Below are 22,477 nucleotides of genomic sequence, written 5' to 3'. Positions count from 1 at the left end.
AGCTCTGCCTGAGCCTGGGAGTGACAATGTGTGGCTGGGGAGGGAGCCCAGAGTCCCACCTGGGACTGACACAACTTTGGGAAGGCATTTTCTTCAGGCTGTTATTCAAAGCACAAGATGACAATTTTGGTGTATGGCCCAGGACAGTTTCTTGTCTGGAAACCCAGCTGGTCCCACAAGGTAACTTTTTGAGAGCCCCAAGCTCTCCCTGTGAGAAAGGAGAGATGACTGATTATCCATTAAATATCAGCAATCAGCAGTCACTGCCTCTCACACAACACCCACACACGAGTGACTTGTTGCCAGATCTTGTCCCAGAGCTGCTGGCTTTGAGCTCAGCTGACACAAACCACCCTGCAGAGCTCTCATTACTCTACACTCCAGCAACATTGTCTGCTTGAATGGTGTGGAACAGCCGGGCTGAAAAGCTGTAAACAAAACACACACACTGCCATTGTGTTTTATTGCAACTTCCACGGTTTTCTGAACTGAAAGTGTGGACTTTCCAGCAAATTACATTAGTGCTGCTGCAAGGTCTTTGTGTATTGCTATTTGTTACCTGGCCAGCAGCACAGAGGCACCTCAGTGTTGTCCAAAGTGCTTTCCAGTTTCCAGTATTTTTGGCAATGTGTGTTGCCTTCATGCTCTTATATCATCTTGGAGAGGATGAAATTTAGTTATCACAAGAACTACTGCCTGGCAGGAAACCAGCCTTCTGACAGGTATAGCAAAGGCTTGTAACAATTAAAGTGTCTGTGTGTGGGCTAAAACTCACCAGGATTTCACATATCCCATCAAACAATTCTTGCCAGTTTTCAGCTCATCACTTCATGGAAATGCACTGCAGTTATCAGCAACCTATTACATTTAAGATTAAAAAACAAAAAGCAATTCTCAGTGCAAATAGACTGTGAAATGTATTTGAAAAGCAAGGAAACAATGGCAAATTATATTTTAAGAGCTTTCTTCTAACAGTAACTATCACACTACCAGTACAACATTGGGACACTGGGAATACTTAAACTTGATAGTCTAGCCCGAGGACTGCAGTAAGCTTTAATAAGACTATAAAGTCATTACCTGGAGTACCATTTACCATGGTTTCACTTGTCAGAAGTCAAGAGATGGACAGCATTTTAAAGACCCATGGCTCAGATTCTGGCAGTGTACACTGCCATGCTTCCATAGTCTGAACCTGAGCATTAATTCTCAGAAATATGCCAGGAGTATGAAAAAAATGTGCTAATCAGATTAAGTGCAGTGTTGGACTTTTCACTTTAAAATAGTAAACCTTACCTTAAACACATGGAAAACCTAGCAACTGCTATAGTGCTGAATTTGTGTTTATCTCCCCTTCTTTCTGTAGCTCATTTGGTGATGTTGTCTATACAACAAAATTGTGGGAATAAAGCTCCAAAAGCATTTAAACCCAGGAAAGGCACCAAACAGATCACTCAAAAGAGATTTTAAATTAAATTATGTAATAAACTTTCAGATTCCTCCTTCCAAAACAGGCATGTTGAACAAGGTGCAATGCTGGCCAACATTCCGCATATGAGAGCAAGGACCCCAAGGACTAAAATCAACAAATGGCAAGTGGGGGTTTTACTGCAGGAGAGGAGAGAATTAGGGAGAATTCACCACAGGAGTCAGGCAGGATAGTTTTCATTTGGTTTAGCTTCAAGTCGAATGTGCTTCTAAATCATCATGCAGAGAGATTAATGCAGTTGTGATTGTGGGTTTGGGAGACAGAGGAAGAAGAAGATTGGCAGTAGGATCGCCCTTGGCCACAAACGCTGTCTTTGCTTTACAAAAGCAGAGATGAATACTGAGCTGTGCAGGCTCAGCCCGATGTGGAGCAGCCTGGAGAAGACAAGCCTCAAACACAGGACGGGACAAAGGCCACAGAAAGCTGCTTCAGCCTGTCACCTCTGAACTGGACGCTTCTGCTTAAAATATCCCAAACAATTCTGCAGTCTCTCCCCTTCCTCCACTTACCGAGCTCCAGACTCGACCATAGTACAGCTGTAATAAAAGAAATTTACAAACCAACAACAAGTTTGAATCACTTTCTTGCATCCATTTTTGTTTCTCTCATATTGCCTCTACCCAGTTACTTTTCCATTTTGAACACCCCATCCCCTGCCCCCCTCCCATAAAATGCAGCCTTTAGTTATAGGGTAATTTAATCCTATAGCTTCTTATAACTTGATTTTTTTTTTTAAGCTAGCTATTGTTTAATTACTACTTTGAAGTCAATTTAGCAGAAGAAAAATCCCTAGTTTAAGGTGGCTTTTTGCATCCCCACCAAGCTATTCAGCAGGGCATTCATCCAGGATACAAAACTAGGCTGAAGCTTTAGGAGTTGAATGGATCACTCCAGTAGAGATTTAATTTCCATGAAATTCCTCCATGAAAATCCACTCACCCCTCTTAGATCTGACAGACAGCCAAAGACCAGCCACTACCATTGAACTGAGTAATTTTTAAATGCATCCCACCCCTCTTTGCCCCCCATGTAAATATGAATTGCTGAGGCTCAGAGCGCCCTGGTAGACTTTAAACCACTCACAGAGCGCGGGCAGGAGGGGAAGGAAAGGCAAGCACATGACTCCGTGATGAATAAACTTAGGGCGGTTCGATGAATGAGCCCCGAATCGCTCTGCTGCCCGCTCTGTCCCCTGCGGCTGCACCCAGAGCTGCTCCCGGCCGCACCCAGAGCTGCTCCCGGCCGGACCCAGAGCTGTTCCCGGCCGGACCCAGAGCTGTTCCCGGCCGGACCCAGAGCTGCTCCCGGCCGGACCCAGAGCTGCTCCCGGCCGGACCCAGAGCTGCTCCCGGCCGGACCCAGAGCTGTTCCCGGCTGCACCCAGAGCTGTTCCCGGCTGCACCCAGAGCTGTTCCCGCAGGGGCAGCGCCGCTGCTGGCTCCCCCCGCGCCGGCCGGGCCGCGGTCCGCGGGAACCTGCGGGCAGCCACGGCCTGGGGCACGGCCGGTCCCGGCGGCCCCGGTCCTCTGGCCCTGTGTGACAGCGCCCGGAGATGCAGGGGCAATGATGCTCGTTTCATTGCCGGGCTGTCTGCGTTGTGAACAGAACTCTCCCCGCAGGCGCGGCGAGCCCGGCCGGGGGCGGTCGGTTCCCGAGGGTAACACGGGAGAAGCCGCCGGGAGCTCGGTGTGCGAGCCGGTCCTGTGCGAGCGCTTCCCTGTTCCCTTCGCAGCGGGAATTATCCCCATCCCCATCCCCATCCCCATCCCCATCCCCATCCCGGCCGTGTGCGGTGCGGAGCCCCGGTCCCGCCGCCCCCCTCGCACCGGGATGTTTCCGCACGGGCAGCACCAAGCCGAGCCGCCGGCGCGGGTGCGGATCCCGCACCTCTCCCCCCGCCTCCTTCCGCCCCCTGCAGCTCCCGGACTTCCTTCCACTCGTGTGTTTTAGAAAACGCTCACCCACGTGTATCACTTCATGGCTGGGACAAACATGGGGGTTATCTATTTATAAAGCTTCAATATACCAGGCAGGCAAGATTTTTCTACATTTATTCACTCCACTTTTCTCCATTTAACAGCTGCCAACTCGCTCCTTATTTTCCCCAGCGGTGCTGCATTCCCACCTCCATGCACACCCTATTCCCGAATCCCGGCTGCTGTTTTAACTTTGCTCGGACGCACACTTGGCTGTTCAAATTTCAGTCCTTAGCTAAGCGCTGCTCTCCTTGCCTGAAGCAGCTCTGCAGTTCATCTCCTGAAGTTTGCTGCTTTTTCCCTTGAGCCTTGTTTTAATCGCTCGGTTTCGAGACCTTTCCCGGATGGTGCCGGCTGGCTCTGGAAGCAGGGCGGGCAGGGGGTGTCCGCAGTGAGCCCCATGTTCCCCCCTCCCATCCCTGCTCCCTCCCCGGGGTTCCAGGCGCGGCTCTCGGCGAGCTCCGGCGGCTCCCGGGCATTTCTCGCCGCAAAGCTGCGGATGCCTTTGCATTCCAGGCACAATGACCCTCTGTTCCCTGGAAGCTCTCTTCAGCTCCAACATCTAAATCACCAGCCCCACAGCAGGCAGAATTCCCTGCTCTTTCCTCCTTTGAAATGTTTATCTTTGCACCTCCTAACTCAGGTTCAAATGCTCCAACAAGGAATTTGGGAACCCCTTATTTTCCTTTCTTTTCCTTTTGAAGAATTTTTCCTCTAGAATTTGTTTAACTGCCACATTGCAGAAGCTTTTTTTGTTTGTTTGTTTGCTTGTTTCTTTCAACTTTTTTTTTCTCCTTCTCAATCCAAATTTTCAAACATCAATGATTCAGATTGATTAGCTTGACTAAAAAGTCCTGAGCACTGAAATTAGGATATGATATCTCCTCCTAGTGTTTTCTCTCCACTCCTAAAATTTGTTTGCTATCACAGGGAAAAAAAAAAGTTTGAACAATATAATTTCACTTTAATGTGAATGCTGACCAGTTTTATTCTAGAAAGGTTTAAAACTTTTATTACCTTTCCTTAGTAGTCCTGATACAAGCAAACTCACACACCACGGTGGTTTCAGTCAGTGTGAGAAGGGGTCTGACAATACACCAACTAAACACACAGGAGCTCAGCTGTGTTTTAGCTGTTGGTGTGATATTAAAACTTGATAAAGCTTTATAAAGTATGATATTAATTTGTTGGAGGAAATACATACTTTTAAAAAACAAACAAATGTTAAAGTTCATGCATTAAACAAAACTTATCTTCAAAATTCAGTCAATTTTCTAGGACCTATGTTTGAAATGTTTACGTTTATGTATTACAAACTATGTTTGTTGTAAACTCACTTAATTCAATCTCATCACCACTCAAACTCCTCAGAGGTTCTTACTTTGTTTTAATATTTGCATTGGGATCTGAATATGTGAAACTCGGCTGCGGTTTGGGCACTAAGTGTTATTTAAGAACTGTGGAGGTGTCAGACCTCATTACACAGAATTACTAGAAAGCTCTGCAGGCTATGGACAGGCAGTGGAGGCTGCCTCTGGTAACCCTGACAATTGCCCTTTAATCCTGACCTACAGGATTCCTGATATTCCGGCCACAGCCCATTCTTTGTGCACAAACTGAGCAGAGACACCTTTATACAGAAACACATTTCTGGAGGAACTCCAAGGGCATCTCCAAATCGCTGTCAATTGAAACTAAATTGGAACATGAATCAAAACTTACAGGAGTGAGAAATTTGGAATACGTTATTATCATGTTTACCCAGAGTTATCTGTTCAGGTATGTTTTATTGCACCATAGTTGCTGAACGGGGGAAATGAAAAAAGTTATTGTTAAAAACAGAGAAGTAACAAATTTTATCTTGATTTACATCAAAATCCCATAAGAAAAACTATAATAAGTGAAATATATTGCAGAAGGATTATGGTAAATGTTTGTTTGTTCTCAGAATTGGATCATCTAAAAAAATATATATATATAAGAATTATAAGGAATATAAATGAGACACAAACAAGATTTTTGACACAGGCTTTATATTTGTGGATGAGGAAAGTATTAACTAACTAACAGCAGTAATATTTCCCTTTACCCAAATTAGATAATTGGGCAGTAGTGAGTTCAGAGATTCTTTATTGGGTGTTGATGTTCCCCTATGTGTTATGTGTATGGGCAAATTGAAATACAAATGCAGCAGAAAGGATGTCTTCTACTTCAGCTTCCATTTGAACTTCTCACTGACATTGGAGGAGGTTCATTGTAAAGTGGAGGCAGTCTGAAGTCCTGAATTTCTGTCTCAGCTGACTGAGGATTAATAATCACAGAATCTGTGTTCCTCCTCTGCGGGATTTTGATCCTGCCGATCCAGCAGTGATCAGACAGTAGCACAGTTGTTTCAGCCCAGATTCAAACAAGCAGGTACCTCTGCCTCAGAGGTCAGCACCATGCTGGGCTCAGAGACTAAATTAATCTGGAGAGGAGTCTGAAGTCACACAGGAAGTGTCTCATTGATCATAAGAGAATGGAGACTTCCCCTGAAGTCACCCTACAGCACTGTGGTGTGCACTGAGAGTGCAGCCTGGTCTGCAGCGAGCAGCCTTTCAGGGCTTCTCCGGGGCAATTTGCCAGTGGTTTGCTTTTTTTTTTGCTTTTATGGAACAGGTTAGGAATAAACCCACAGCTAGAAGCAAGACAGGATGAAAGGGAAGGAAGGAAGGAAAGAAGGAAGGAAGGAAGGAAGGAAGGAAGGAAGGAAGGAAGGAGAGAATATAAATACTATTATTTTTTTGTCCTTTATACTGCTAACATTTGACTCATTCCAACTGTGTATCCCAAAAACTCAACTCAAACTTTGGAAACAGGATTTCTGACCAGACTACCAATGAACACAATTAGCCATGACACATTTTCTTCATTATAAAGAGAAGGCTGAGTTCCAGTGGAGCAAATTAACAAAGTAAAACCAAACAACAAATACTCATTTAGTCAGGCACTGAAAGTTTGAATTTTCAAACATGTCCCCAGAGGACATGGTACTGTGTAAGCAAAAGAAGCACTTCTAATTTCCTCCCACCATCCTCAGCTGAACTTTTTGGCATCCTTGTTCAGACTCCATCCTTCATGCTGCAATCAGCCAATTCAGCTCAGTGAAGAGAGACTGGAGGAGAGCCTCCTTTGTGCCTCTGTCCTGCTTCAACACCAACCTGGGCACACAGGGAACTGCCCCAAGCACCCACCCAGCTCTGCCAAGCTGGTTTGCCACAGAAACCTCAGCAGGACAGCAACTCTGGACCTCAAAACTTTGGATACCCATCACATAAATGGATTTTATGCATCTATGTGAGACAGTGTGCAATGTGACCTACAAAAATAATTTGTGCTGGTGTAATTGCCTGTTAAATCAATTAAAATTTAAATAGTAACAGAAGGAGTTATCAAAACACTGTTCCTAAACAGATAGAGGTACTCTGGGCAGCTTACTCCTCTTCTACTACAGAGGTAAATTATACAAGTTCAAAGCAACTGGCATGAGTTGTACCTGCCTTTGGAGTTTCCCACGTTCAAGCAGCAGCTCTCCAGCCAGGTGCTGATGAAAAGCTCTGGAAATGCAACAATTTTGGTTCAAAATCTCTGGGACTGCAAGCTTATCCTCTCAGTCTTGCCCTAAAAATGGGCTTCCTTACAATATGTGTTAGACCTCTGAGCTAAACTGATAGCTAAGGGGCACAGGAGAGGAGGGAAAGAGAAATTCATCAAATTTCCTGCTGCAGCCGGATCTCAGAGGAAGTTGTTGCTTCCTGCAGCTTGGGTAGCCTTGGCTCCCTACAAGCCAGATGGAGATTAGTTTAAAGAAATATCTATTTAGGTATGTCAAAAGCTTGGGAAGTAACAATCAGAGAGAAGTGCCACGCTGGAAAGAACATCACCAGTCACAGAATCACAGAATGATCTGGGCTGCAAGGGACCTTAATGATCAACTAATTCCAGCCCCCACCCCATGGAAAGGGACAGTCCTGCCAAAAATTTTTTTTAAAAAAATCAGAAGACACCAGATGTTACGCTCTGAGGATAGACAACCCCATCATTGTATTAGAGGAACATGGTGCATCCACAGTCAAGGACTGTATTTGTGGAGAGACAAGGACATTGTGGAAGGCAATGGAGAGATGTTGCTGCCTGCAGCTTGTCACCTCAGTCCTCTGCCAGAGATTGCTGAGCCTGTAGATCTAAGGACAGAGTGACTGGTACTGCACTCTCTTTCTCGTTTTTATTTTTTTTTTAAATGCAAGTCAGTTGGAGAAGAAGCTTTGGTTTGGAAAGTATCCCTTATCTGACCCTCTTACATCTGACTTGTGAAGAGCTGCATTGCTCTGTAGGTTCCCAGGTTTTCCTGGAGGTTCAGCACTGTATATATAAAGATTTCTCCTCCTGTGGGCAGCTCTGTGTTCCTTAAGGGAGGTGGAAGGGTTTGGAGATATCTCTACCTGACATTTGTGATTTCTGTGGGTTGTTGGATGCAGAAGTCCAAGGGAGTGTTGGAAGCTGGAAAAAACTGTTTCCCATCCTGCACTCCATCCTCCTGCAGAACAGCCCTGTGTGAACCCCTGGCAGGGTTAATGGAGCTGGGGGAGCCTACTGTTGCCCTTTCACAGCTGAAAGGGCACAGGAGGGCAATTACAGCTCCTCATACTCCCTTAAAGGTATTTTGCTTTTCATCAAAACAACAAATATAAAATATGTTCCTGAGGCTTGTAATAAAGGATGACAATGTAATGTGTAACTTCAAACACAAAATTATAAAAATAATATTTAAAATGCAATGATATGGTTTGAAGTGTATTCTGTATGTGACTTTTTAGACATGGTGCAGGTTCATCTATATAATATGTCATGGAAAAGTGTGACATATATTATTATGTGCTTCAGCCTCAGCATTTACTTAGCCAAGGATGTAATTAACACCTTGATAGAATGAAGTACATCCTATTTGTATAAGTAGTGAGTGTTTGGTCTACATTGAGCTCAATATATGAACATTTATTGGAACAAGCCTTCCTCTCAAGTTTTTTCAGCTTCTGTCCTTGTCTTAAATGGAAGCACTGAACAAAATGGAAATAAACCATTCCTAGCCCCAAAATCTATATTTTTGTCTGATATTAGTTTCTTTTTCTTTTAGGAAATCCTATTTTAAATTCCCTTCAGGCTGCTGGAGGTACCAGGCTGAGATGAGCACATGGAAATGGCAAAACTGAGTTTAGGAAAACTGGGTCATCAAAGAAGAGAGGACAGTTTGGAGCAGCCAGGAACTGCTGCTTCCTTACAAGTTAAACCTTCACTCACTAAATGTCAGAGCCACCAGCTGCCAAGGAAATCATCTTCTTATGGCACAGATGAGTGTGATCTATACATGCAACCAGATAAAATACATCCAGTGTTAAATATCAGTGATTCAAGGCTGCTAATCTGGAAGTCCAGATTAATCTAATGTAATCCAGCCCAGTCTGGATTAGGTAGAGCCAATATCTGAGCATTCCAGTGGCTGATAGATAAACTGGTTTAAGGTAATTCTGGTAAATTAGAAATACCTTCCATTTCCAAAGAAACAAGGCATCTGATCAACACAAAAGAGAAAGTCTTCTGGATGTTGATACTTGGTCTTTTCTTCCAATTTCCAGGTGCACTCCATCTGCTCTTAGGAAAATCAGCATTGTACCTTGAGAGTACCAGGTTGAATTCTTGGAAAGAGGAAAATAGCTTTAAATAGATTCTCTTATCTTGTTTCTCAAGGAAGATTTGGGAAGCTTTGGTATACATTTCAGTGCAAAACCCATTAATTTACAAACTGCAGTGTTTATGTTGGGAAATGCATCCTGCTCTTCTGTGAGCAAAACAAAACGTCCTTATCTTGATGGATTCTCTTCCGAAAAAAAAAGAAAAAAGAAAAAAGTGAATGGATCACAGAAGCTTCTGCCTGCCTCATGGGAATTTGGCTGAAAAGGGAAGATGAGAACATGTGGCAATCCACTGACAAGTGCTGTGAAATTTTTCAGAATTAACTGTTTCAGATTTTGCACACATCTTTTTTTTTTGTTATTTATTAAGAAACCAAACAGAGCAACACTTGCTCAGAGGTAACACACTTCCCATGGAACACTTTACCTTGGGAAATAACTCACATTTTCCATCTTTAAAGGATGGGATCAGCCTGACTGCTGAAGCACAGAGGAGCCTGACACGGCACCGCAGGCTCCAACGCTGGAGTCAATAAATAAATCGAGTTTTCTCTCAGCCCCAGTGGCAGGGAATGCCTCTCCTCTCTCCCAGCCCATCTCCCTCCAGGACCCACCCTCGAGTCTGACCATTCCCCATCCCTGCAGCCCTGCTCCAGCTCTTACCCAGCCTCTGCCTTCTCTCCACCCTTCTGCTGCTCTTGCTGGGACCTCGGGAGCTGCTTCAGGGGATGTGGACGTGCTCGAAGGAGGGGGAGTGACCACCAGGGTTCTTCTCCTCCAGAGCTGACCTCACCCAGGGCAGGACACCTCGAGCCCCAAATTCCAGCAATTAAATGCTGGACTGCACCTCCCCTTAAAGAGCCACCTTGTATCAGAAACATAAAAGCTGAAACAGGGATGGGGTGTGCTGTGAGGATGTTAGAGAGATAGACTATTGCAAATAACAACATTTATTTAGTATGATTCATCTTATTTTAAGGATGAAATACACATATTTAAGAAATGTGCTACTTTCAAAGGTGAGCTGTAAATTTCCTGTCTGAAATTTAGTTTTTGTTAGTCTTTTTAAAAGCATAAGGGGTCCTTAAGAACCATGATTTAACTGGAAGAGATAATAAGAAAATATTTAGAGAATAAAGAAAATGATTCGTTAGTGCTTCACAATGAAGTTACAAATAGTGAAGTCCTTTTAAAAAGACAGTATAAAATTAATTAACCAATTCAATTACAACTAGATATTAAAATGATATGAAATTTTTGCTGCTTGGCAATCATTATTTGAATGCCAAGAAATACTCCAGGGTTAATTATATGACTTTTGAATAGATATTTATTAAAGTTTGGATATTGAACTCTATGTTTAATGAAACTTTTTCTCTTGAACAGCAATCTTAACTGCAATTTAACAAATCCTTCAACTTGAGTTCTGCTACATGAAATATCCTCTCTGCCTTGATCAAATTTAAGGTCCTTTAACAGCCTTTTAATACAGAATTTTAGGCTAGGAGGAACAAAAGGATGCACTTTTCACGACCCTGGAACCCTGTGACCACTGGGAAATCAAAAGGGTGGTGACACGAAGGAAAACTATTGTCCACAAAAATAAGCTCTTCAAGGGGCACCAGGAATGCACAATAAAATCCCAGTTTCCTTTGTGTAGCTGTTTATGCCTATGGCTTGCATCATCCAGAGCTCAAGAAAAGATCTAAACTAAAAAGGAATTCAGGTTTCTAAGAAAAATCTCTTTTCTTAAAAAAAAGCCCCAAAAACTATGTGAAAAAATCTTTTAAGAATTCATAATTTCTTTACAAATAAAATATGTAAGTGTGAAGTAATGGAAATCCTCCTGTCCTCTCTGTGGGAATTGGAGAGGCAGATTTAAAAAGTGATTCCAGCAAGTAGAAGCAGATGGGAAAATAACCTGATTTGTCAGAACTGGAGGATTTAGTGAATTTGTTGCCTTCTTTCGTTACTAGAATGTAGCAGCATGTAAGAGCTTAATCGGAGAATGAGCTCTACTTCGACCTGAAATCACTTCAAGTAAAAAGGCAAAAGAAAAAAAAAAGGACTGGTCTTAAATTCTTAATTAAACAAAGCTGCAATTTAACCTAGAAGCCTTTTTCCCCCCCCAGAAGACTGAAAAATATAGAAAAGTAACAAATAAAAAATATAGAAAAATGTGTGAGCTTCATGTTACACTCTCTGAAAATAATTTATCGTGTCATATTTTGTCAGAATATTTTTAAAGAAGTTTTTGTTGTTTAAGTCCTATTCAAAGACTTTTTCTAATTCAACTTGAAATCAGTGAAGAGAAAAAATTCCATTGACTTTAGTAAGCTTTGTCAGGGAACTGCCTGGTAATTTATGCAGAACATTATAATTAAATTTTCTTCTCATAAAATTGTTCAATAAAAATGTGTAAAATTTGCAGTTACCACACTTTTTTTTGGTGTTTAAATGTTATCCGCAGGTATTTGCAGAGCAAAGTGAAAGCTGTGTGATGGAACAAGTTTAAGCAATGAAAATGGTCAGATACTACTTGTAAGCAAAAATGAAATCAACAGATTTTTCTCATTTCTCCTTAGAGACTTTCCAAAAAAGTAAACAACAGCAGATTTGGAGAAAAAACCCAAACAAACAAAACCACAGTTCAAAAAGCTGTAGCTTTAGCAGTTTGCTTTTACATCAGGAAAGTGAAGAAGTATTTTTTTAAAGAAAGAATATTTTAAAATTGCACACTTTTACAATTGAACCGATTGTGGGAATTTATGAATAGGGAATGATGCTAAAAGCAGACACATTTTATGTTGCAGCTGTTGGCCACCTCTAAAGAAATATAAAATAATTCACTTTTGGAAAAGACAAAAATGCAGTAACTTTTGAGTTGCTAATGCACGTGATCCCTTTTGAACAATCATTTTCGGGTGCGGGCTTTGCAGGGAGAGCAGAGGACAGGATCCTGCTGGAACTGGTTGTGCACAGGGCGGGAGGAGCTGCAGGACAAAGCCCCGAGGAGCCCAAAGGCAGCAGTGACCTCTGGAGCCCTGGGGCACCTCGCACAAACTGCACTCCCTCCCTCCCAGCCCGGCTGCAGCCCTTTGGGAAGCGAGTTACCACATTTCCTACACAGCAAAGAACAAATTTACCTGGAATTCTGTCTAAACTTGTAACAGAAAGTAAAGATGTGAAGCGCTGGTAAAAGGTTGATGTGTTTTTTTCACATTTAATCAAAACTTGCTGTTACAGAAGTTGGAAGGAGATTGCAAACGGGCAAATCTCAAGGGAGGGGAAATCGTGTTAGAATTCATATTATTCTCACTGAATCTTCAGTCTTCATAAAGTTTTGTGCTTTCTGGTTAGTCAAAAGAGGAACTATTTCTCTTCTGGGCAAGGCAAAGCACTGTCACAAACGACAATGATGCTACAAGCCATGTCAGTCATCAGCATTTTTTAATGCAACACTCATCAGGAGGAATTTAAGAGAAGAGGATCTGTCTAAATGAGTAATGTAGAAAGGAAAAGTCAAGCTAAATCAAAACAAACAAAACAGAAAGGCATATTTTCTTAATACTTTACATTACACTCTGTGTAAGGTACAAAATCTCTGATGCACTGAATGCTTGAATTATACAGAGGTTTATGTGGAAAATCCTGCTGCAGAACCTGCATTTTGGTTTTACACAAAAATTGTAAAAAATATATATATATTGAGTGTACTCTTGTATTTTGCCTTAAAAACTTTTATGTTCTTAACAAATTGCACAGAGTTTTTTTAAGCAGAACAGCCAAAATCTAACACAGGGGTACGTGGCAGAAAATATACTTTAAATCACTAAACAGATATATTTTTTCTGCCTTTTAATACAAAATTCTGGATCTGTTGTAACAAAAGGATGCACTCTGCACGACCTTGAGAGCCTGTGACCATTGGGAAATCAAAAGCGTAGTGACACTAAGGAAAACTATTGTCCAGAAAAATAAGCCTCTCCAAGGGGCACCAGGAATCCACAATAAAATCCCTGTTTCCAAAAAAATTCAGGCATTTCCATCAAAAAAGACTGGTAAGATAAATAGAATGTCCTCATAAGCCACAGATTCTTAATAATACAAAATGTCTAAGTCCATGGTAAACAAAGCCCCAAGGAAAACTAACATCTCCTAACTCAGGCTTCTCAAGACCTGGGTCATGACCCAGTGCCTCGTCACAAGGTACCTCAAAAGCATTTCTGAGCTGAAATTGCAGGGAATTTGTTTTGCATAACATATATTTCAGTTAGAGTTTCACTCCTTGCAGAGCTCATACAACTCCTACAACTATCTCCTTGCTCATAGGTGTAATTTCAGGGTTAACAAGGATTGCTGTCGTTATCTTTTGAGGATTTCAGTTTCCATGTGAACACACACTGATCTGAAGGAAACACCAGCACGTTAGTTGCTTTCTTGTTTTCTGCCCTTAAATTTTGTGTATTTTTGGGTTTTTGCCCCCAAGTTTTTCAATAAATCTATTTGGAGACTTTTAAGAATCAATAAATGAATTGATTTAATAAATCAATTTAAATAAAATTTAAATAAATGAATAAGAATCAGTAAATTAATTTTGCTATACATTTTGCATTTTGCTTTATAATTTGGTATTAAGACTCTTAACCTTTCAATTACTTCTTTTTGGATTTCATTCTTTTCTGTTTCTTTTAATTTCATGGGAGAGTAAAATATTTGTGATAGATTCAAATCTCAGAATGTACTATTTTGTGACAAATGAGTGTGGCTATGGTGACAGTCATTTGCAGAACATCTGGATTTAGGTTGAGTCCTGCCTGTAGCACTAAACTCACCTTATTCTACCCTAATCCTGAAGGAGGCAGAAGGCAACAAAACTTTCATCATTTTTTGCTGTTCAAAGGCATTTTTGCTATCGAATGCCATGGTTTTGCTAGTCAGCACTAGCAAGAATTAATTGAACAAGGGAAGTTATACATATCAATATTTTTAGTTGATTTATACTTTTGAAAGGCTCATTCTGCAAATATTTAGATATGTGAGTAAATCTGCTCACATAAATAAAATTACTTGCATGTGTAGGTGTTTGCAGAATTGACCCATAATTTCCATAAAAATCTAAAGAAAACCATGTCTGATTTTTCTCAAAGAGTTAATAAAAATGTATAATGGGAGGATGTGAGAACTGGATTATTTATTTATTAACTCAGTTTAATACAAATCAGTTTAGTACAAATCAGTTTAATAAAAATTTAATACAAATAAGAATTACTGCCTCCAAGAATTTCTACACTTTGGCTTTAATTTTAACTTTTTATTCCTGAAAAAAAAACCAAAAAAACTTGTGGGGAGCATTCTTAAAGGTAGAATATAATGTGTTTCAAGGGCTGAATCACAATAATCTGTGTGTTTTCACCAATTTTTGCAAAGCCGACAACTCTGTGATGTAAACTGCAAATCTGCCATAGCTGGTTGCATATGGCTCTTGTTTAACCAGAAAATGATTCCATGTAAGGACCTGCACAGTAAACAGTTCTTAAACACTGACACGACCTGGTGTCTTGAGATGCATGATTTACATGGAAAAACACCTTTTGTCCACATCAGTTTTGTGTTCTTTGTGCGTTAATGAAATCACAGCACACAAGTGTTGCTTCGTAATAGGCTACAGAGCGGGAGTAAATTTATGCAAACAGGGAGAGGGATGTCTTTCCCGAGCTCGCAACCCTAATTTCTATGGAAAGTCTGCGCCAGGGTGATTTTTGCGCATGGGAGCAGGCAGGAGGTGTCTCCCGGCTGGAAGGCGGCGGGAGGCGGCAGCGGCAGGACGGACGGAAGGCTCCGTGTCCGGCCAATCTCCTCAGCTGCTCAGAGCAGCTTTTCCTGCGGTGCCGGATCCCGGACTGCCATCGGATCCTGGGCTCCATCACACCCTGGATTGCACCGCACCCCGGGCTGCCACGGCCGCCGCAGAGATGCTGCGCGTCCCGGCTGCCAGCGGTGCCCACCTCCCGCCGCTTCCCGGCGCCTCTCTGCGCCCCAGATGTCCCTGTCCCCCCCTGTTATTAAAGCGAGTGGATATCATTCCGTCTTTGGAACACTTTTCTTTCCTAGTGCTGTACTTCAGCCTGTTTGCAGCCTGGGGGCAGAGCCACACCGGCTGGTGCCGGCAGCCGGGAGGAGCCGCTTCCCGGAGCGTTGTGCAGCTGGGACAGGTTCTGGACGGGGGATAACACCCCCTTCCCTCTGACAGACATTTAGTTACCTCATTCTGAGGCTGAAAGGAGCTTCCCTCCTAAAAGGACTTTTTTTCTTCTTTTTTTTTAACCCCATCTTCGCATGTTTTTATGTGAGCTCCAGCCTGTATCCATCCTCAGCTTTATTTCCCGTCTGGGCTGCATCTGTGGACTTTATTACTCCGAGCAAGAACATTTTCCCACTATGCTGAGGTCAATTACACATTCTTCCTCGTGGTAAGGTTTGTTTACCTCCTGTCATGCTGTTCTTTTCCAACAGAACATTTTGAGCTCGGGATAACAGGATCATCCTTTTAGTATGCACATCCCAAAATGTGTTAAACTACTGTTAATGTATTTTATCTTCTTAGCAGGGATCTGGAGCAAGCACGACACAAGCACTGGAAAAAACTGTTGCCTTGGGATGAGAGGTGAGATCCTGTGTTATGCCTGTAGCCATAGAACTGGGAATATATAGCAGGTTTAAAATGGGTTTATGCCCTTCTAATCCTGAGCTGCTCTGCAGGCTGGGGTAGACATCCTAGTGCTTAGTCAGCCTGAATTTCAATGTGTCTAAACTAACCTGTGAACTCAGCTGTTCCCTGAATTTGCAAAATGCTCCTGTGAGAGGCAACAACCTCTAAAATGCACCTTCCAGTGGCCAGCCCCTGCACAAGTGCTGGGAAGGGAAATCACTGAAGGGGAACTTTGACAAGCTGCATAATGAAATACCTCCCCCACATGGATGTAAAAACTACTTCACACTGTCCTGCTCCAAGGAGCTCATCCTAACTGGCAGGATTTTGAATTTAATGAACACATACAGAGATTTCTGTCCAGGACATCTTCAGTCAGTGCTCTGGAAGCACACTCTGATGTTGCACAGAGAAAAGGGTCTGAGGGATGCTCTGGATGCTGGGTGAAGGATGAGCATCCTGCCACTTGCAGGTGGTTTACAGAGCCTGCCCTTCACCTGCTCTAGTTTTGTACATTTAACAGGCAACCTGAGAGCTTCTGTCTGTAACCTGCTCATGTTTCTGCTGAAAAAAAGAGAGCAATCCTTGCATTTCCTATTGCATGCAACTGTTGGAATTTAAGAGTGGAATAAAGAACCAACTGGTTTTTTGCTGTGCATGAAGATCAGGTGTGTGTGCAAACTCCCACATTTCCCACATGTACAATACCCAAACCTCTGCCTCTCCTTAGAGGCTGCCTGACAGAAAGAGCTCTCAAAATCTAATACCTGCTTGATTCCCCTGAGTGCACACAATCTGCTCAACAGGGGAGAGGTACATGTCTTCCCTGGGATCAACATACAAACCACAGGACACAATGGAATCACGAAGACAAGGTCTGGTCCCTGGGTCTTCTCATCAGGTCCTTCCATCAAATATTGGTAATATATTTGGATTTCAGAGAAAAATGCAGGCAATGCTGTACATCATCCTGCAGTAACAGTTAATGAGCCCAACAAAATAACAATTTTATGTGTAACCTGGAGTCAAACAGTAATATATTGACTCATTTCTAAAATGCCACATGGTGTAAGGGAAGTATATTTTGGAAGGAGATGTCTCGTCTAGAAATGACTTGAGCATATTTTTAAGTTTAGGCACAGAAAAAAAGGTTAAACCAGTCCTGTTTAGTTCCCCTGCCCTGAAGGAGGAGTTCAGAGAGTGCACAAGGTGAGTGCAGGGCTGGGGCCAATTCCTCCTGTGCTGAACCTGTGGATGGGCTGAAGCACCAGCAGGAGCACTCGTGTGCAAATTGCCCACCGCGCGTATAAAATGTGTAGGATCAGATTCGTGGTCAGCCTGCCTTTGTAGCTTGTTTTGATGGAAAGAACACCACTCCTCAAGACACAGCTTTCATGGTTTGCAAACTTACATACTCCTCATTCAAGCTATTTACACAGTTTTAAGGGCTTAAGCATGTATTTGGATTATGTGGCGCCCCCAAATATTACAATTTACACAAAATATAGAGAGTTCACAACATATTCTGATTGCCAGCTGTGGAGAAATAAAATCTATTAAGCAATTTTGCAGCAGGGGAAGTTGTGCACTGTTGCAAAATAGAAACTGTACTTCAGAATTCATATGCAGAGACATATGCAGGAATTAAAATGCTGTGTTTCGTACACAAATTAGAAAACTCATCAAAATACCAGCAATATTAGGCAAAATTGGAAAGCTGTGCATGAGAGGAATTCACCCATCTGGAGTGAGATGAAGCAGGGAAGTTGTTACACAACAAAAACCTTCTGATGAGAAAGGCAAATCTCAAATGACAGAGACCTTAGTGCAGTGGTGTGGGCAGGTAAAATCCATGATCTGTCAAAAGGGCAGGAGGATGCCTGGGGTGTCTGAAAAGGTGTTCAACAAGACAGACTATCCAGAGGATCTGAACCAGAGAATAGATGGCCAGCACTCAAAACCCTGCCTTCCAAAATTGATTTTGACATGAAAAAAATGTAAACCCTGTTCCTCAGCAAGTTCATGTGGGAAATATTTCTAATTTCAGCATTACATGTGGCCCTATCCTGTACCACAAAAAGGCTCATTTAATTATGCAAGTAGCTGCCTTTTAATTTGACAACTTATAACCAGTTTTCAGGATTTAACCCACATGAAATGGGAAAGAAATACAGGAAGAACTGAGTGAAAGGATGAGTTCATTTAACTGCCCATGATGTTAGGAAGGTGGAGGCAACTCACAGAATCAAACCCCATAGAAATTGCATAAAAAAAGCTTTACAGAAATGTAATTTCAGCCTGCAACAAAGTAATACATAATAAATGAAAAGGATTAGAAAGCTAAATGCAGACTTTAATATACTTAGCTACCAAATTGTGAAGACAAATGAGGCAGAGTTCATTCTATACATTGAAATTTTGTTATAATAAACATGTTTATAATAAATTGTCAAAGAGCTCCTAAAAGGACAGGTTTGAGACATTAGTATGCAGCAGTCCTTTACAGCATGTCAGAGATACAGCAAATGTTACATTATTTATTACAGCAATCAATATAGTTAAAAAAAAATTTAAAATTAGACATGAAGTCTATGCCACTACTGTACCCTTGTTTCTTATTTTATATGTAGATTGGTCTTATATAGGAGAGGGCTTAGTGTTTTTATAAGCATATTTCACTTAGCTAAAATGCAAGGCAACACAGCTTATTTGTACCCCATTTTCCCCTGTTAAATAGTTTTACAAATGAAGCAAATAGAAATTAAAAGGTGAATGCCAGTTTCAAATGTCTTATGAATACAATGACAAAAGTGTCCAATCTTTTTAAATAAAATCTCTATTATCAGTCATTTTTCATGACAAGTGCAAGCACATAGAAACAACTGAGAAAACTAATACTGAATTAAATTTTTCATTGACATTGAAGGAAATTCTCAAAGTATCTCATTTTATTCTGTCCTCACAAGAGGAAAATTTACATCCTGCATCTTTTTCAGCTGAATGCTTTAAAATAAAGACAGTTCAGCAGCACATGACAGGTAATCCACAGTTACACAAAAACCCCACAGAAGTGTACAGAAGACAAATGAAGACAGACCTTTAAGGAGCTCCACTGCTGCAAAGATTTACCAGAGTTGTGACTATGTGAGGATTCACAGGAAAGGTTTGCAGCCTCCCTCTTATCAGGAGAATAACTGTAGCTAATGATTAAATTGGCTTCTCTTAAATGTTCCTTTGGGTTTTTTGTTTCTTTTTAAGACGACCTGATCTCTCCACACATTTTCTTCCAAAAGTATAAAGTATGGTGTCTGAAAGACTCCAGACCTGGCTATAAAATAGGGGTTTGGACACTGATTTTATGCTGGTGCTCTGAAAGTTTAGAAGATCATCATGCTTTCAACTATTCCCAAAGTTTTGAGAAATAATTTAGATTTTATTAATCTGTCAGAAATCTTTCCATACAGGAACTGATCTTTGGATAGTTTGTTTTGAAAAGAAATTTGTTGTTTCACGAAGATTCATCCCTCTTAGTTGTTTTTGATTTCTTTTATGCATTTGGATAGTTCAGCACCATTTACTGTGCCTTCTCCAGTATGAAAAAGTTCAGACAATAATTCTGATTTAGGTAGGGAATAGAAGTAGAGCAGAGAGTCCAGGGCAAGCCTTGATCATAGTTGTTGGAGTATGAATGAATCAGTAACCAAGAAGAGAGAGAACAGAACTATCTGCAGCAGAAGAAAAGTGCAGTGAAGGAAACAGAAATATCTTCTCAGCACATATGCATACATGTGGTTCCCTTGCAGGAAAAGAAAAAAATCAAAATTTCTGTATATTTGTTGTAAAGGTGAGGTATAGATTTTCAGAATAAACTCTGAAAGTGATTTTCAGTAATTTTCACAATTTTTTTCTCCTGTCTCTGTATATGTATTGCACCTCACCTAGTTTTGCTAACAGAGCTCCAAAACCTTCCCACAGTAACTTGTTTTACAAGCACCACCTTGCAACCTGTAAATCACCATGCGCTTGAAAAGGCTGTCAAAACTCTCCAAAACTCTGCCCAGCTGACATGGCAGAGAACTGCTTTCACTACACAATGCCCTTTAAAATATTAAGAAAAGTTCTGGCACTTTTTTTTTTGGCCATTCCTTTTTTTAGCAACTGATGTATTTACAGACCCCAGGACTCCCTTCCAAGATACACAAAAACACAAGTCAAAGGTCAGCAGGAGGATGTAAAAATACCATTTAATCTTATCTCTGCAACACTTCATGTAGACTTATTTCAGCATTTTCAGGCTCTCTTTGTTGAAAGACTAATTTATTTCTGAACTGACAAAAAGAGATAATCAATTTGCAGCGTGAACTGAGTAAAAGCTCCTACCCTTACATGTAACTTTGTTCATATATAAGATTTGAATATGCTTATGGTACAGACGTTTATATTGAAGAATTAAAAATCAATGCAGAGCATACAAAACATTTTTACTATAAAGAAAGTTTTCTAGTACTGTGTCATGTTTATTTGCTGCCAGTTTAAAAAAGTTTGGCTTTACAAAGTTAGACATTAAGTATCTTTTCTTCAGGAATGCTTTTTCTGTTGTGCACGTATGAGTTACTGGGACACTTTTGCATTTTCCATCGCTGTGTCAATTCACTATTCTGTTTCTGCAGGGGTGTTGATAACAAATTCACACACTCATGCTAAATTGCTGACTTCAGTGTTGAGCATTTTGCTCTCTTTTAGCATTTGTGGGTCGGGACCTCAGAAAGGCACTTTTGCCTAATCCGCAGAAAATTCAAATTTCGAATTTGACTGCGTCCTCCATTACACGTGATCTCCCTGCAGCTCCCAAGCAGTAAATTCCGCATCAACCCCGGGCACTACAACAACTAAAGTTTGCAGAGAGCAGCCCGGCTGAGGATTCCCACTGATGATGAAGGAACAAATTGCAGTTTGTGGAAGAAAGGCAGCAGGAGCCCGCGGCCGGGTGTGCCTGCGCGGAGCCCTCCCGTGCTGGCCCGGCAGCGCCCGGCCTCGGCCGCTTTGTCTGAGGCCTCACACGCGCAGCACCTCGCCAGCCTCGCCCTCCGACCTGCGGGAACGGGGCCGCCGAATCCTAATAAAGAAATTAAACAGTCATAAATACGGCGGGGGGACGACGACGACACAAAAGCCCTTTTCTCGTTGTGTGTGAACGCAGTGCCGATAGATACTGCCCGGTTTCCATGGGGACATTTTGTTCTGACTTCAGATCCCGATGATCGGGGTGAGCTGAGGCACTTTTGGGGCTCTTTCGCCGAACCGAGCAGAGCCGCCGGGGAAGTGGGGCAAAACTGTTCGTTATCAATCGATTTTAGGTCATTTATTCTTTTTAAAGAGATGATTACTCCTAATCCCTGAGGAACCGTGGCCGCTGGCTGGGCACAATTAGCACATTTTTAGCATTCCTGCGAGGGCCGCCCGCCAGGGCAGGACAAACACCCCGCGCTGGGGTCCCCCAGCAGCCCGGGCACGGGGAGACCCCTCAGGGTGCGCCCGGGGGGCTCCAGGTGCAGCAGGACCCCTCGGCATGCACCTCAGGTGCTGGGAGGCCATGGCGGGCGGACGGCGGGGGCCGCCAGCAGCACCGTGTGAGCCCATCCCGGCCGGGACAGGACCCGCCACGTCATTTCGGGGCTTTTCACCCCAAAAACGGACCAGGTTTCCTCCCATCAGTGCGCTGGTGGCCCTGAGCGACCGCGGCCACGCGTGGCCGTGGCAGCTGCGGTGGCTCTCGTTCCATGAGGGACCGGCGCAGCCCCCACGCCCCAAAATCTCCTCAAAAATCCCTCGCTCTCGATCCTCGCTCCCCACCCCTGCCGAACCCAGCAGCCAGCCCGCCCCGTCCCGGCCCTGCCCTGCCCGGGGTCTCCTCCATCGCCATCCCCCCGCGGGAGGAAGGGGCGGCCGGGGGCGGCGGCTGCCATTGGCCGGGCAGCGGCGGCCGCAGCTGCAGGACACAATTAATTATGCTAATGGCGCGGGGAGCGGATGTGCTCGCTTCCCCCCGATCCCTCTCCCCGTTTTTGGCTGGCCGGGCGGGAGGAGCCGCCCTGGCCCGATCACATGATATTGTCTTCGCGCCACTTTCGTAAAACCCTTTTTATTCCAGGGCTCAGCTCGGCTCTAAGGTACCGTGTTTATCTTCCCCTTTCCCTGCTCTCTTCTTCGCGCTCCTTTTTTTGTTTCGCCTTCCCAAAACCGGCGCGAGCCCAAGGGCGCTCCCCGCTTTGCACCTCTTCTATTATTTTATTCATTTTACCGCTTTTCTCCTTTTTTCCCCTCTCTCTTTCTCTCTCTGCCCCGCACCCTTCCCGAGTCCCGCCGCAATCAGTGCCGGCCGGCGCGGGCTGCCCGGGGCTGGGGGACGCGCACCGGGACGGGCACCCCCGACCCGGGGCTCGGTGCGGGGAGCGCGGGGGCGGCAGCGCTCTGCGGGGCGCGGGCGGCCGCCACCCACCTGTAGGAGTGCGCCGGGCTCTCCCCGCGCCGCGCGCAGGCCCGCGGCTCCCCCGCACCCCGGGGCCCCCCA

Source organism: Onychostruthus taczanowskii, unplaced genomic scaffold (genome assembly GCF_017590055.1).
Source record: "Onychostruthus taczanowskii isolate IOZ18803 unplaced genomic scaffold, ASM1759005v1 scaffold13, whole genome shotgun sequence".
In the NCBI taxonomy this organism is placed as follows: Eukaryota; Metazoa; Chordata; class Aves; order Passeriformes; family Passeridae; genus Onychostruthus; species Onychostruthus taczanowskii.
The sequence above is the reverse complement of the archived record's forward strand: the minus strand, read 5'-3'. Positions refer to the sequence as shown.